General features: G+C 35.4%; 1 long non-coding RNA gene across 1 annotated transcript; it reads right to left on the reverse strand.

The window, feature by feature from the left end:
• Positions 1–911: 911 nt before the first annotated feature.
• Positions 912–11,899, reverse strand: LOC106111928. Its single transcript, XR_001226204.1, has 2 exons — positions 11,675–11,899; positions 912–960 (listed from the first exon to the last, which is right to left on the reverse strand). It is a non-coding gene; the product is annotated as an uncharacterized LOC106111928 (long non-coding RNA).
• Between the last annotated feature and the right edge of the window lie 660 nt (positions 11,900–12,559).

Raw genomic sequence — 12,559 nt, forward strand, 5'->3', positions numbered from 1 at the left:
ACATGGCGCATGCAACTGTGCCGAAATATCGGGAGCTAAAACAATTCAATCGTGGTAAGAAACCCGTATCTTACGAACATTATAAACATAAAACACCTAACAAAACTCACACAAATTAATAATATCAAAAGCCATACGATTCTAATTCCCAATCTTGTACTACGAAATTCTTGTAGATGTAAATGATGATCTCGAAGTCAGCGTTAGATGTTAACTGGTTCCGATGTAACAGACGGCACTTAACTCCGGTAACCTAGCTTTATGATGTCTCAATACTCATACAGCTAGATAACCAAAGATAACTGGCCAATCTACTTTTCTTTTTTCAAAATTCCCGCCAAAACTTCGTCTTCCTAATTCAAGATTGTTCTTCGCGATGTCGTTTGTATCTTCTCTAATACTGATTTACTAAATTTGTTTAACACAAAATTAATTAATCGGTAAATACATACACATAATAATAAAAAATGCATTACTAACAAATTCCAAACGGATATCTTAATGGTTTTATTATCATTTAAAAATCAATATGAAATAACATAAATAAAAATTCCACTACTAAGTAATAAATTTTATGTTGATGAAAATTTACGATAGTAATCCTTTTTCAATTGATTTTATGCGCACTGTAGTACCACAGTTTTGAAAATTTACTTTTAAATACTCCAAATATCCATGAAGATAAAGTTTATAATATAATTAAAAAAAATGCATTACATCTTTATAAAATGTTACATTTGTAAAAAATAAGACAAAAAATGAATATCGAAATCAAGAAGAACCTTTCAGAGAATCTAACTATAATATCTACAAAAGTAATTTTATTCTGAGAATTAATTTAAGTAAATTTATATATTTTAAACCTGAAAATAAATGGTATGATTTATTTGGTCATCAATTTTCTTTTTTTCTTTCTCGGTTATTTTTCTATCAGCTGGTTGGTAAACTCACGCCATGGACCTGGAAAAAACAATACGAAATAGTTATTAACAAAGCAAAAGAAAAAATTGATAGACACATAATCACAACTAGAGTATCTGAATAATATAAATTCAAAACTTTAGATGTATTGTTTGTTAAATGGTACCTCCAGAACTGCTAGACGGATCTAGATGAAATTTAATACAGATGTAGAACAAAGTCTGGAAGAACACATTAGCTACTTAATATTTTTAACTAATATTATAAATGCGAAAGTTAAGATGGATGGATGTTTGTTAGAGTTTGTAACTTTTGAGCGTTTACGGCAGAATAGATCTCGATGAAATTTGGCATAGATGTGGAGGATAGTCTGGAAGAAACCATAGGCTTCTTTTTTAATTCCACGCAGACGTAGTCGCGGGTGAAAGCCAGTTTTGAAAATAATTTTAGCGAACGTAATTTATTAAACAAAATTATTTATATTGATACTAAGAGATAAATGATTCAATTTTAGATTTCAATGTATGCAAATTGATATTTAATATTTTCTTACGTTTATAAAATGTCTTTTGCATTTGCTATGAAGCAAGTTTCAAACCCGTATTACGTACGGTCCATTACACTTTCAATTTTCTTCTAAAACTATCGTACTTTTCAAATTTACTTTTTCTCGTATATTTTATAAGATGAAATCTTAATGTCTTTGCACATGCACACAATATATTCGACAGTAGATAATAATCCTTTTGTTCATTAAATAAAACGTTTAAAATGATTAAGCTTATACCATATAGATTTAAGTTAAGTTACTACAAAACAAAAAGTTCCGTTTCAATTATTCATATAAACTCTATACTAACACGTTTAAACTAAATCAAACAAAGATGAATTCACGCAATATTAGTATACAATAATGTTCAAATAACATCTCGCGATTTGAGCCTAAAAAAGTCAACCAAAACGTAACAAAAAATTATATAGTCATATTTACGTTTAAAACAGACTCTTTAAATAAAGCGACCACAGCGCTCGCTTACGCGCAAATGAGTTGTGTAAAGATGTTCCTCGATAACTGATTTACTCTTAGGAAACATTGTATTACAACATTTGTGGTCTCCTTCTTTACTTTTAAAGCGACAGAGACAGAAATACGTTTCCTTACAAATTACAGCAGTGGAACACTGTAACCAACTTCGCGGAACAGTTTTCCGGTTACGTACTATATCCAATTTACCAAGACCTCTCACACATCATCCGATGATACATCTAATACGAGGTGTAGTACTAAACATCCGATAATGAAATGTCAAGTTTCACTGGTCACCATCGTGACCATGACTACGCTGACGAAGGAAATTGTGGCCTAGAAACGATGAGCCCGTCATTACTGAATTTTCCTTCCTCTCAAGATTTCCATATAATTGCGTAAACATTGCTCGAACTGCCTTCGCTATTTGTTACTATTCAATGTTAGAACAAGAGTTTCTGTAAATATATATTTTGCTGCCTATTCCATTATTATGTTAGCTTATAGATGTTCAAATCATATTGTTAAGTGTTTGCTTAAGAAGTAAATAGATTTATTTTAAATGTTAACAAAAAATACTAATGCAGTTTCCCCAGAAAAAGACTTATTAAAAATTTATTCGTCAAAGATGTAACTGGCCACTTTCATTTATTTTGAACTAGCTTTCGCCCACGACTCCGTCCGCGTGTAATTAAAAAAAATAAAAGTGAGTTGCCTATCTGTTCTTCCAGAATCCTCCACATATATAACAAATTACATCAAAATCCGTTCAGCCGTTTTGGCTTCAAACTCTAACAAGCATCCATCTATCCATCTAAACTTTCGCATTTATAACATTAGTAAGAAGTAAGATTAAAGCCATCAAATCTAAGTATAGTTTATAATTAAATTGTTTTCAAGTGTTAAAACATACATATTTCATTAGCAACCGGCAATGAGAAGGTTTGAAGAAGGCAACGACCCGTGGCCTTGTCCAAACATCGCAACAGTCTTTTGTTTAGGAAGCGGTGAATAATAAAAAGTAACATCTATTATTTTAAAACAAAACGTACGTAAGCATCTCCATGATTTTTAACATAGGCCTAAAATCAGATAAATTTAATCATTGCATTATATGTTATTCACATTGTAAGTATTTTTACATAAAAGTAGCAGTTCGGGCAAACTTTGTGAAAAAAATGATTAAATGTCACTTAAAGGGAGACAGCAGTGCACCTACCATTTTTTCATATAAATATGTTAGCAATTTCTTACTGTCATACCATGTGACTATATATTTTTCTTCCTCGGAGGCAAATTGCTCTGAATTTTTAGTAAAGTTTATCCTAGATTTATTTATCAGAACTTCGCAAATTAATTGCCTACGTCAAATACAATGCAAAAAATTGCCACAATACAATACTGGTGATATTGTTTGTTAGATTTAAAAGAAAGAAAAATAACAATTTAACTCAAATCTAAGCGAAGCATTTTTATTGCTATAAGGTATAAAATGTGTGTGAAATATTATCTGGTTACAAATAATATTGAAACAAAATTGCAATTAATAATATTATAATATTAGTGTCCAACTTTTTTCAATTAGCGACAAACGATACTATATACTATTTACTAAATAACCAACAAATACTTTTAATGAAATATGTCACCATATGACTATAGATTAATCTTGAAGTCAACGCGACAATTAGCAAGTAAGTTCTAACAACAATAGTTATATTCAAACATCACGCGGTTTTACACAAAACTCGCCGAGTTATTTTATTTGAAATCACTCGTCTAGTTTTGCTCCACAAATATTACACCGTTTGAAAAAACTTTTCGCATCAAGAATTTTATTGTGATTTCGAGGCAGGCCGCGAGCTGACCTCGTCGTGACACCGCCGTGACCGCGCTTAGATTTTGACAGTTCACAGTGCACACGACACTAAAGTCTTAACTAAACATCGTCTAAGCGTGTAAAGCCTAAACTTCTTTGAATTACTCGAGCGTTCGTTCACATCACGTCCCCGCAAGGCGATTCCGACGAGAAACGACAAAAACACCTTTATTCAAACGTTGAACGCAACTTTGAATACGAAATGACGCGGTGAGCGGAATCGAATTCAAATCGATTCTTTTTACACACACTTCACGCGTGGCGAAGGACGAAATGCGTAACGTCCAATCAGACGTTCGTGACATCCTGTTAACATGAAGACAGGCCCGCATTTCTAGACCAACAATGCTATGACTCGTATTCGAACTGAACATTCTTTCGATATTAGTCGTTCTAAAACGGTCGTTATAAAACAAAACGAAGACTCGAGCGGACGCAGATGTGAAATACCATCGTGTTTTACTAGAAGACGACTTGTCTAAGCTAGTTTTTCCGACATCCTCGCGATCTCGACTCGTAGGCAAGGATCTTGACCCAGTCTTATTTCTCAGAACTGCGTCGTGGTAATTCTGTGTCGTCAGGTGGGACATCTGTCGTGGGATTTCGGCATCTGTGCCGCCGGAACTGAGATGATGTTTTTGTATCAGTTCGTAATTATTTCGAGGCGTTGTATAAGCTATATGTAGTAAACTTTACAATTTTTTACCTCGTCTATAATTGCAGTAACCATAGTAATTGCTCATTTAAAATACGCAATGAAACCAGTTTTGGCCGCCATTCGCCGGCGTCTGGTCTCGGCCGCGTCGAGAACACTTGGCATGCGTAAAGTTGGTCGCTGTAGGTATTCCTGAATCATGTCTGTGCTTTGCATCGGAAACTACGTGATTCTTATAATATTTTATGTTAAACAAACTTCGCTTTACATTCTAAGGAGTGTTACTTAACGTGTTTAAAATGAAGTATTTAGAGCTAAATATACCGAGACTAAAGTTCAACTAAATATAATTTTATTAGCTCAATCTAAACTGCACAATGATTTTTTATATGGGGCTTGGTTTTTGTTAACACCATTTAAGACATCTATATGGATCTTACAATAAAACATCAAAATTGAGACACTGGTGTAAAGGTATTAAATATTGTGTTAAAATTTCAATATCAGCACATATACGGTTAACTGCATTACTTCAAAATATGATGTTAACAAATCCTGCGTTATATATTCTCGCCAACATGAATCATAAAGGGCAAACGTCTCGTTAGTTTCGATTCAATTTGCGAAGTAGCTAACACCCGCCGCCCGACCTCGGGATCAAAGCGGATCCCTTCGAACTCGAATAATTTGTCCAAAGCCTTACAAAGCTTACTGATTCCCAACTCTGAGTGTTGGCCGTAAATCACATTTAAAGAAACAAAGACCACTTTTCGTAGAATTTTCGTAGAATCGTCGAACTTATAGTTATTGATGCTAAGATAACTAACTTGATTGACTGCATATTTCAAAAGTCTGTTTACGTGATCGAATCCACGTTTCTCGTAACGAGATTCTAGGAAATTAATGTTTGAAGATTCATGTAACTTCATACCTCGTTGTGTTTACGAGATTTAAGTGTTTTATATCACTTCGTATAGAGTTGATAATTTAGTACGTTGCTATTAGCATAGTACCATTAATTATCTAACAATATATCGAAGTCATTCATACTTAATTGATTCATTCATTAACAATGTAACGCACAAACGCACCGACGCACTAGACGTTGAAATTACCATTTTAAATTACAAAATTATTACATTACCACTGCGGTTATCCGCCACACGTTTTTTATGAGCCATTGCAAAAAATGAAACTTCGAGTCAGATACATTTTACATCCGTTTTGTAGTACGAACACAAAACATACGTCAGACAAGATATATCGTGAACGGAGCAAAAAAATCAAAAAGAAAACATATACCTTCAGTGTGAGAGCAGATGCGATTCAACACAACAAAGCACTTTTATCATTTGCCACACTAAAAGGAACCGTCTATGCCTTACAGGTGGCCGCGCAAGACTGGCGACCAGTTTACTAGATCCGTGCCTCCCCCCGCGGTGATTACACGCAAGGGCGATAGAGGGGAAAATGAAATGCCTTTGAAGGGTCAGCGTGAACACGGCACAGGGTATGGACAGGTGTCCGCGTCGTACCTGCTCGAGTAAATGCAAAGATACCTGCGGTTCGGTTCCACTGTTGAAATTAATTAGTCGAAACCGAATGGGGGAGAACTGAAGCATATTATTTTTGTATGAATTTAAAACTTATACACTTAAAAAATAATCTTCGTTTTAGACGGAGCAGTATTTGCTTTAAATTACTGACTTTTTGTCGATTTGGTTTGATCGGTGAAATCTTATTTACGCAAAAAAATTGAACGCTTTACAAATATTGATTAAAAATAACAGAAAATTAGCAAAACGTTAATAAGATAAGTCAAATAAATAATTTTACTGTTGGTGTCGTGACTATTTCAGAAAAATAAACAATTGAAAGTCTAAAAATGTACGGAGTAAATTCGGTCAATATCGCCCACGATAGCCTAATGTAACTGTCAAGTTGCCCCTATTGGGCTTGCACGACTCATTAGGTAAGTAAAACTCACGATTGATTTATGTACATAGCGGCCACCAATGATATGTAACTCTTCTTACATTAGTAGTAAATATGTTAAAACAAATAAAAATTTAAATACACTTACGCTACATTAATGTCTGATAATAAAGATTTGAATCTTTAAATTACCTAAATAGCAACCAACTTCAATATTTTAATAATCATTATTTCAATTAAATATTTTGTAACATCCGCGTATGTTCATAACAGCACTTTAAAACTCATATCTCACACTTTAGTAATACTTAATGACCATTTTAATTACATATAATTTTACTAAAGATTTTAATTTAAAAACTTCTGTTTAAAAGGACACTACATCGTATTTCGAAACACTTCGTACACAAATTCGTTGCTAATGTGAATTGAATAATATTTCTCTAAGAAAGTAACCTTGAACGTGCAGGAAAACACCTCGAACTATTCCGTGCAGTTTGTCCACTGAACCGTAGCGGTAAAACGATTTAACATTTTAATACCTAATGTATTAAAGCGCCGCCAACGCCCTCTAATGCACTACGAGGTGTGTGAGAATGCCAGCGCACTAGAAATATTTTAAACACGTATTAACTCGTATTACTTTTTGAGATGTTTTAAAATAAACTTTCCACTTTTATATATTGATGCATACACAGAATTTGTCTGACCACACTATTAAAAAATACTGTTTAAGTCACATGAAACAATCACGTCATCTTATCTTAAACTTATGTATAGTTAAGTTATATGGAAAAGAAAGCCACCATTGTCCGTATAAAGGACTCTTTTGTCTGAAGTTAAAGAACGAAACTCGTACCTTTAAGAAATTAACAAAGGCGACAGAACCTGAGTTTGCGCAGGTAAATTCACTTCTGAGAATTAAATTTGACGAATAAAGAACGGCCACTTGAGTTTTTCTTAGAAGTCAATTTATAAGAAGTATGACGAGGTTTTGTTGTCTTTTTTTTGTCTATGAAACCAATAGTATCGTAAAAGTATTAGTAGTAGATAATGGAAACAAAGGTGAGTTAATACTCGAAATATAATTTACGGTTTTCAAATGAATTCTAGAATGCATTTAAGTTATAAAACTAACGGATTTCTAGAAAGCGTTTTAAGAAGCTTTAAATATTTATTTAGGCTTTAAAATGTCTTACAAATTGTCTAGTTTCAATGTCTTAAAAACAGAAATATGTTAAAAAATGAATTGGTCGCGGGCGTGTTAGTGGTCATCGCAACCCGCCAAGATATGGCCGTACTCGGCGCTCACTTGTCCGTGAGTACACTCCTAATGCACTTCATTGTAACGCCTACTAGGATGACCACATGTTAAATGAGACAAAAAAAAATCGAATTAAATCTTTGATGTCGTAGACATAAGTTTCAATATTCATTATCAATACAACCACGAGTAATTATTTTTTAGACTTAAATTTAGCTAGCCTACAAATAAAGTAAACGCTAAAAAGATAACTCTTTTGTAGTTAGATTGCAAAGTTTATTTAACACTTCAAGCTCCTTTGGAGCGTTAAGCTAAAAAATACATCAGTTTTAACGAGAGCTAAAGTAAAGTATTTTCAGAAACAAAACCCCGAATTGTTCCTAATTTAATTTGGAAGTAAGTAATAAAACGAAATGATGCAGGCAGAGACGCGGTACGCTCCGCCGCTTGCCGCCGCCGCGCTGTTCACACGAGAAATTCACGGTCACTGCCTTTGTAAATGGAGAACTTACGAGTGACTAATTCTTGCGTTAGACGAAAACACTGTTAATGTATGGAGTTACTTCATGCTTTTTGGCTTTGGAAATTTAATTTAACACACTCTTACATCCAACAGAAATGCCTACAGCAGTTAAAAAAATATTCATTTGATTTTAGAATGAAATGTTTTATTTTACGCGAGGCTGGTCAAACAAAATACATACTTGTATAAACTTATTGTGCGACGAAATAAAAACGAAATAAGCTATTCTTATACTGATTTTGGTTTAAATGACTTCAAGAAACCATCTCCTCCCAACAAATTTATGATTATTGTTAAATATGCACAATTTTTTAAAAGACAACTGAAAGTTATTTACCTTTGTACTAAATATAGCTAAACATTACGTCTTTAAATAAATAACACACTCTCCTAAGCGTTAAAAAAAATAGGACAAAACATTTTAAGCTGTGGTCACCGTACAGATTGTTAGATTTTTCCAGGCACATTCTTCGACGGGCGGATTCACACGGACACCCACACAGGTACACTCACACACACATTCACGGTCAGTGGATATGTAAATAGGAATTTGAATACACACAAATGCACGCGCGGAGTCGACGGTCTCTTGAAGCCGAAGAATATTACAGACTTCAAACAATAGAGTAACGGGACGTTACTTTTTCGAGTTAATCACTTGTTATCTCAATCTTGATATGCGGATACGAAAATTTTCACTTAGGAAAAAAATATATTTGTTAAGCTGGGTTCACATTGAACAATAGTTTTGGTCGTTTACCGTACTAGTGTACACGCATCCTAAACAAACAGAACACGAATGTCTTTACAAAGGAGAATTTTATCTAAAAACCAACATCACCAAATTATTGGAATTATAGTGGTCGTGTATTTATTACGAAACAACATAACTAAATAAATAACATACAAAAAATCTATAACATATTCAACTATGGGAGTAATTTCGCAAACTCGTCGCGCCGAAACAAATTAAAAATAGTAAGCCGACAGTCGATTGGCAAACGAGAGACATTTAAAATGTTCCAGTTTTTAACGATTACAGGTCATAAGTGGAAACCTGGCGTTATTAAACATTAAAATGTCGACACGACACACTACGTTCAAATCTATACAGATATAGAATTGAAGTGTCTGTATGCATATGTCTGTATATATATATATATAAAACGTGCGTAAACGTAAAAACATTACATTACCAAAAACCAGAGACACTTTTCTTAATTTTCCTCTGTCTATCCTCAAGTCTACCTTTGATCCTAGTAATGTCAGTTGATTGAAATATTTTAATATTTAATATTTCGCAGACAAAGTGGCGGGCGATGGCTAGTATTCTTTCTAAACGTGGAGGAGTGGGAGTGTTAAAGCTGGGATTTATGTCGACATGTTGCATTTTATGGAAATCCCCATCAATTTCGCATTAATCGAACGATTTACGATGTCTGCCGTTCATTTGGTGTTTCGCAAACGTGGAGATTTCATAAGCAAGTTACGTTGCTCTTAGCAGAACTCCTTATATAGATAAGTAAATATCGTCAATGTTAGTGATTATAACCGAATAATCATATATAATATCGACATTTGCACTTTGTGGACTAATTGAAGATTGATCTTTTAATCACAACAAAACTTTAGGTTCAAAATTTGCAGTTTCACTATTTCTGTGCAAAATAAATAATTTATTAATGAATATCATTTAATATAAAACTTACGACAAAACTATAATTACGCATTTTTTCTATATTTAAACAATTTCACATAAGTTTTAACATTTACTTCATATTAATAAGAGATAATTCTAAAATAAACAATTTTTACCAGATTTGTACGTGACATGTAAAATTCCATGACGTTTTATGAATGACTAGACTAGGTTTTCCTTGTTGCTAATTTTATACGATGAAATAATAAAACACGATTGTTTGTGTTGTATCGCTCCTTAAACGATATTCTAAGAAAATTACGTAGCAATCGCAAGGATACCTTTAAAATGTGTAGTTGTAGCCATTATACTTGTAATTAAAAGAGTAATTTGGTTTAATTATTCACACTTCGATGTTATTATAAACTAAATATAAAATTTCTAAACGAAACCCTAGTAAGGTCTAGGGACAGACTATCTTCGAGTTTATTTAATTGTCACCTATTGTCAAAAATTAAACGCAAACAAAAAATAAACGACCGAGGAAATCTTTTAAAGATGTTAACATAAATAAAATGCTTAATGGTTCTCTTCTCATATTTATTTATAGTCAATGCAAACTCTCACGTGATACGGAACCTTCCCAATTCGAGGTAAATACAAATATCCTAAAGCCAGTTCTACCGCGGCCTTGTTATATTAAATCACGAAAATTTAGCTCATAGCGAGCTGAAGGTCTTAAAAGAGAACGGAATTATCTGCAGTTTTTCCGACTTAAAAAGGTCGTAGCGTATTTGTAGTGTACAATTTTAGACTAAGTGGCATTTAAACTATAAGTATATAAAAATAGGAAATGTAATTATTGAAATAGAATAGTAAACTTTGACTCGAAAATTATAATTACGAAAATAAGGGTTTACTTCTAGAATAAAGTCCTAACATGTAAACCGCTTAATGAGTAATGTTTTCTCATTGCATGTTGCTATGCGCCGGCGCGGGAAATAGCGACCTCATTGATACCATTTTACATTCTTCACTATGAGACTGGAAAAATGCTTACGTCGCATATTGCAACTACGATATGGGATTCAGGATTTACATACATAAGTTGGTTTCCCTCCATTTCCGGAATAAAATGGGGGTAGATGAAATCGGTCTTCGGAATTAGCTATTGGCTATTGAAAATTTATTTTTTATGCGTCACAGTATTTTATTAAAGTTTAAGCGTCAATGATGAACGAGTACGAACGCTCCACGCGCGTCCCGAACTCCCCAACATTAGACATCAACGAGCGCGAAGCAAGTTAATCCCAACTATAAATGAAACTTTGTAATGGATAATTGAAAACAGTTGGCGAGGAAAAATCGTGTGGAAATGTCTCTTGATTGTCACTTCGACAACTACTTAAATGGAAAAGTTGTATCGCAAGACCCCATCTAGCCCGAGACGAGATTACGGAACGCCGACAAGAAAATAACCTAATCACAGTTAACGACGTACGTTTCACAAGTTATTCATTAAGCTGTCAAGAGGCCGGCAGACTTTCTAGGAGCGGGCGTAGTAGTCGCGAGGTAGTACGGCGCGCGGCCGCGGCGCGGGTTCGCGGCGGTCAAGGCCCGCGGTGGGCGGAGCGACACCAAACGATCCGCGAACCCGGATGCGCGGCCCCGCCGAAAATCTTGACGTCTACTTCATAATCTCAACAAAGCAAAGCAATCAATTTAACTTTTATAATGAAATTTTCTCAATGTTAAGATAATTTTAATCTATTTCAGAACCTTCACCGTCTTCTTGAACTATGACTCAGTAAAACAATAAATCTCAACTTACCCGCAACGAAGAATCAAAACTGACACCCATCCGTGGATCCGAATGTGTTACAGTCGCCGACCGCACGATATCTCAACTGGAGTAAGGGCCTTTTCGCGACCACCGTACCGGACACTGCGGCCGCACGTTGTGAAATAGGCCCTGGCCCTTGACGGCACGGGGCTCGTGCGTCGCGCGGCGCACGCGCAGCTCGCAGTGCGCGGGAGACCGGCGACTGGCCGCGCCGGCGCAGGCGCCGCGCCCCTCCCCGCGCCACCGCCCCGCCCCGCGCCCCTCGCCCCATGCGCCATGCCACCCGCTGACGTCACCCGAACCTTAAACCTAACCGACTCAAATCTAGACATAATCCTCCTTTATACCGCCTAGAGCAACATTGAACTATACGAATAGTAGAAACGAGTAGCGCCCGAGCGTTAGCGGAGCCAACATGGCCGAAATTCATGATGGCCGCTCTGCTGGCGCCGTGGACCGGTTCAGGGTTCGGTGGAATTTCGCGAACGTTCCGCAAATCGGTCGTATTGATTAATAGTAAGGAAATTGTACGTCCTGCCGGCGCTGGCGGCTTCGTTGTACTGAGACAAGACAACCGGTTCCCGCGCAGCCGCCGCCGCCGTAGCGCCGCGACATCTCGCAACCATCTCGTACCGTCGCCGCACTGGCGGTATGCCGGTGGCGGTTGGCTCGATTCAAATTAAAAAGTCGTTTATTCAGTTTGGACTTATTACGTAAAAGTAATTCATTGGCTTCGAAATCCTTGACTCGCTTCATCTACGATTGATACATTTAAAAATAAAGGTGCGCTTGGATATGAAAAAACAAACACTAAGCCACAAGTATCGTCAAATTCTATTAACTAAAACTTTTAAAGTTTTTCCAACTATTCGA

This window comes from Papilio polytes, unplaced genomic scaffold, assembly GCF_000836215.1.
Source record: "Papilio polytes unplaced genomic scaffold, Ppol_1.0 DF824146.1, whole genome shotgun sequence".
Taxonomy (NCBI): Eukaryota; Metazoa; Arthropoda; class Insecta; order Lepidoptera; family Papilionidae; genus Papilio; species Papilio polytes.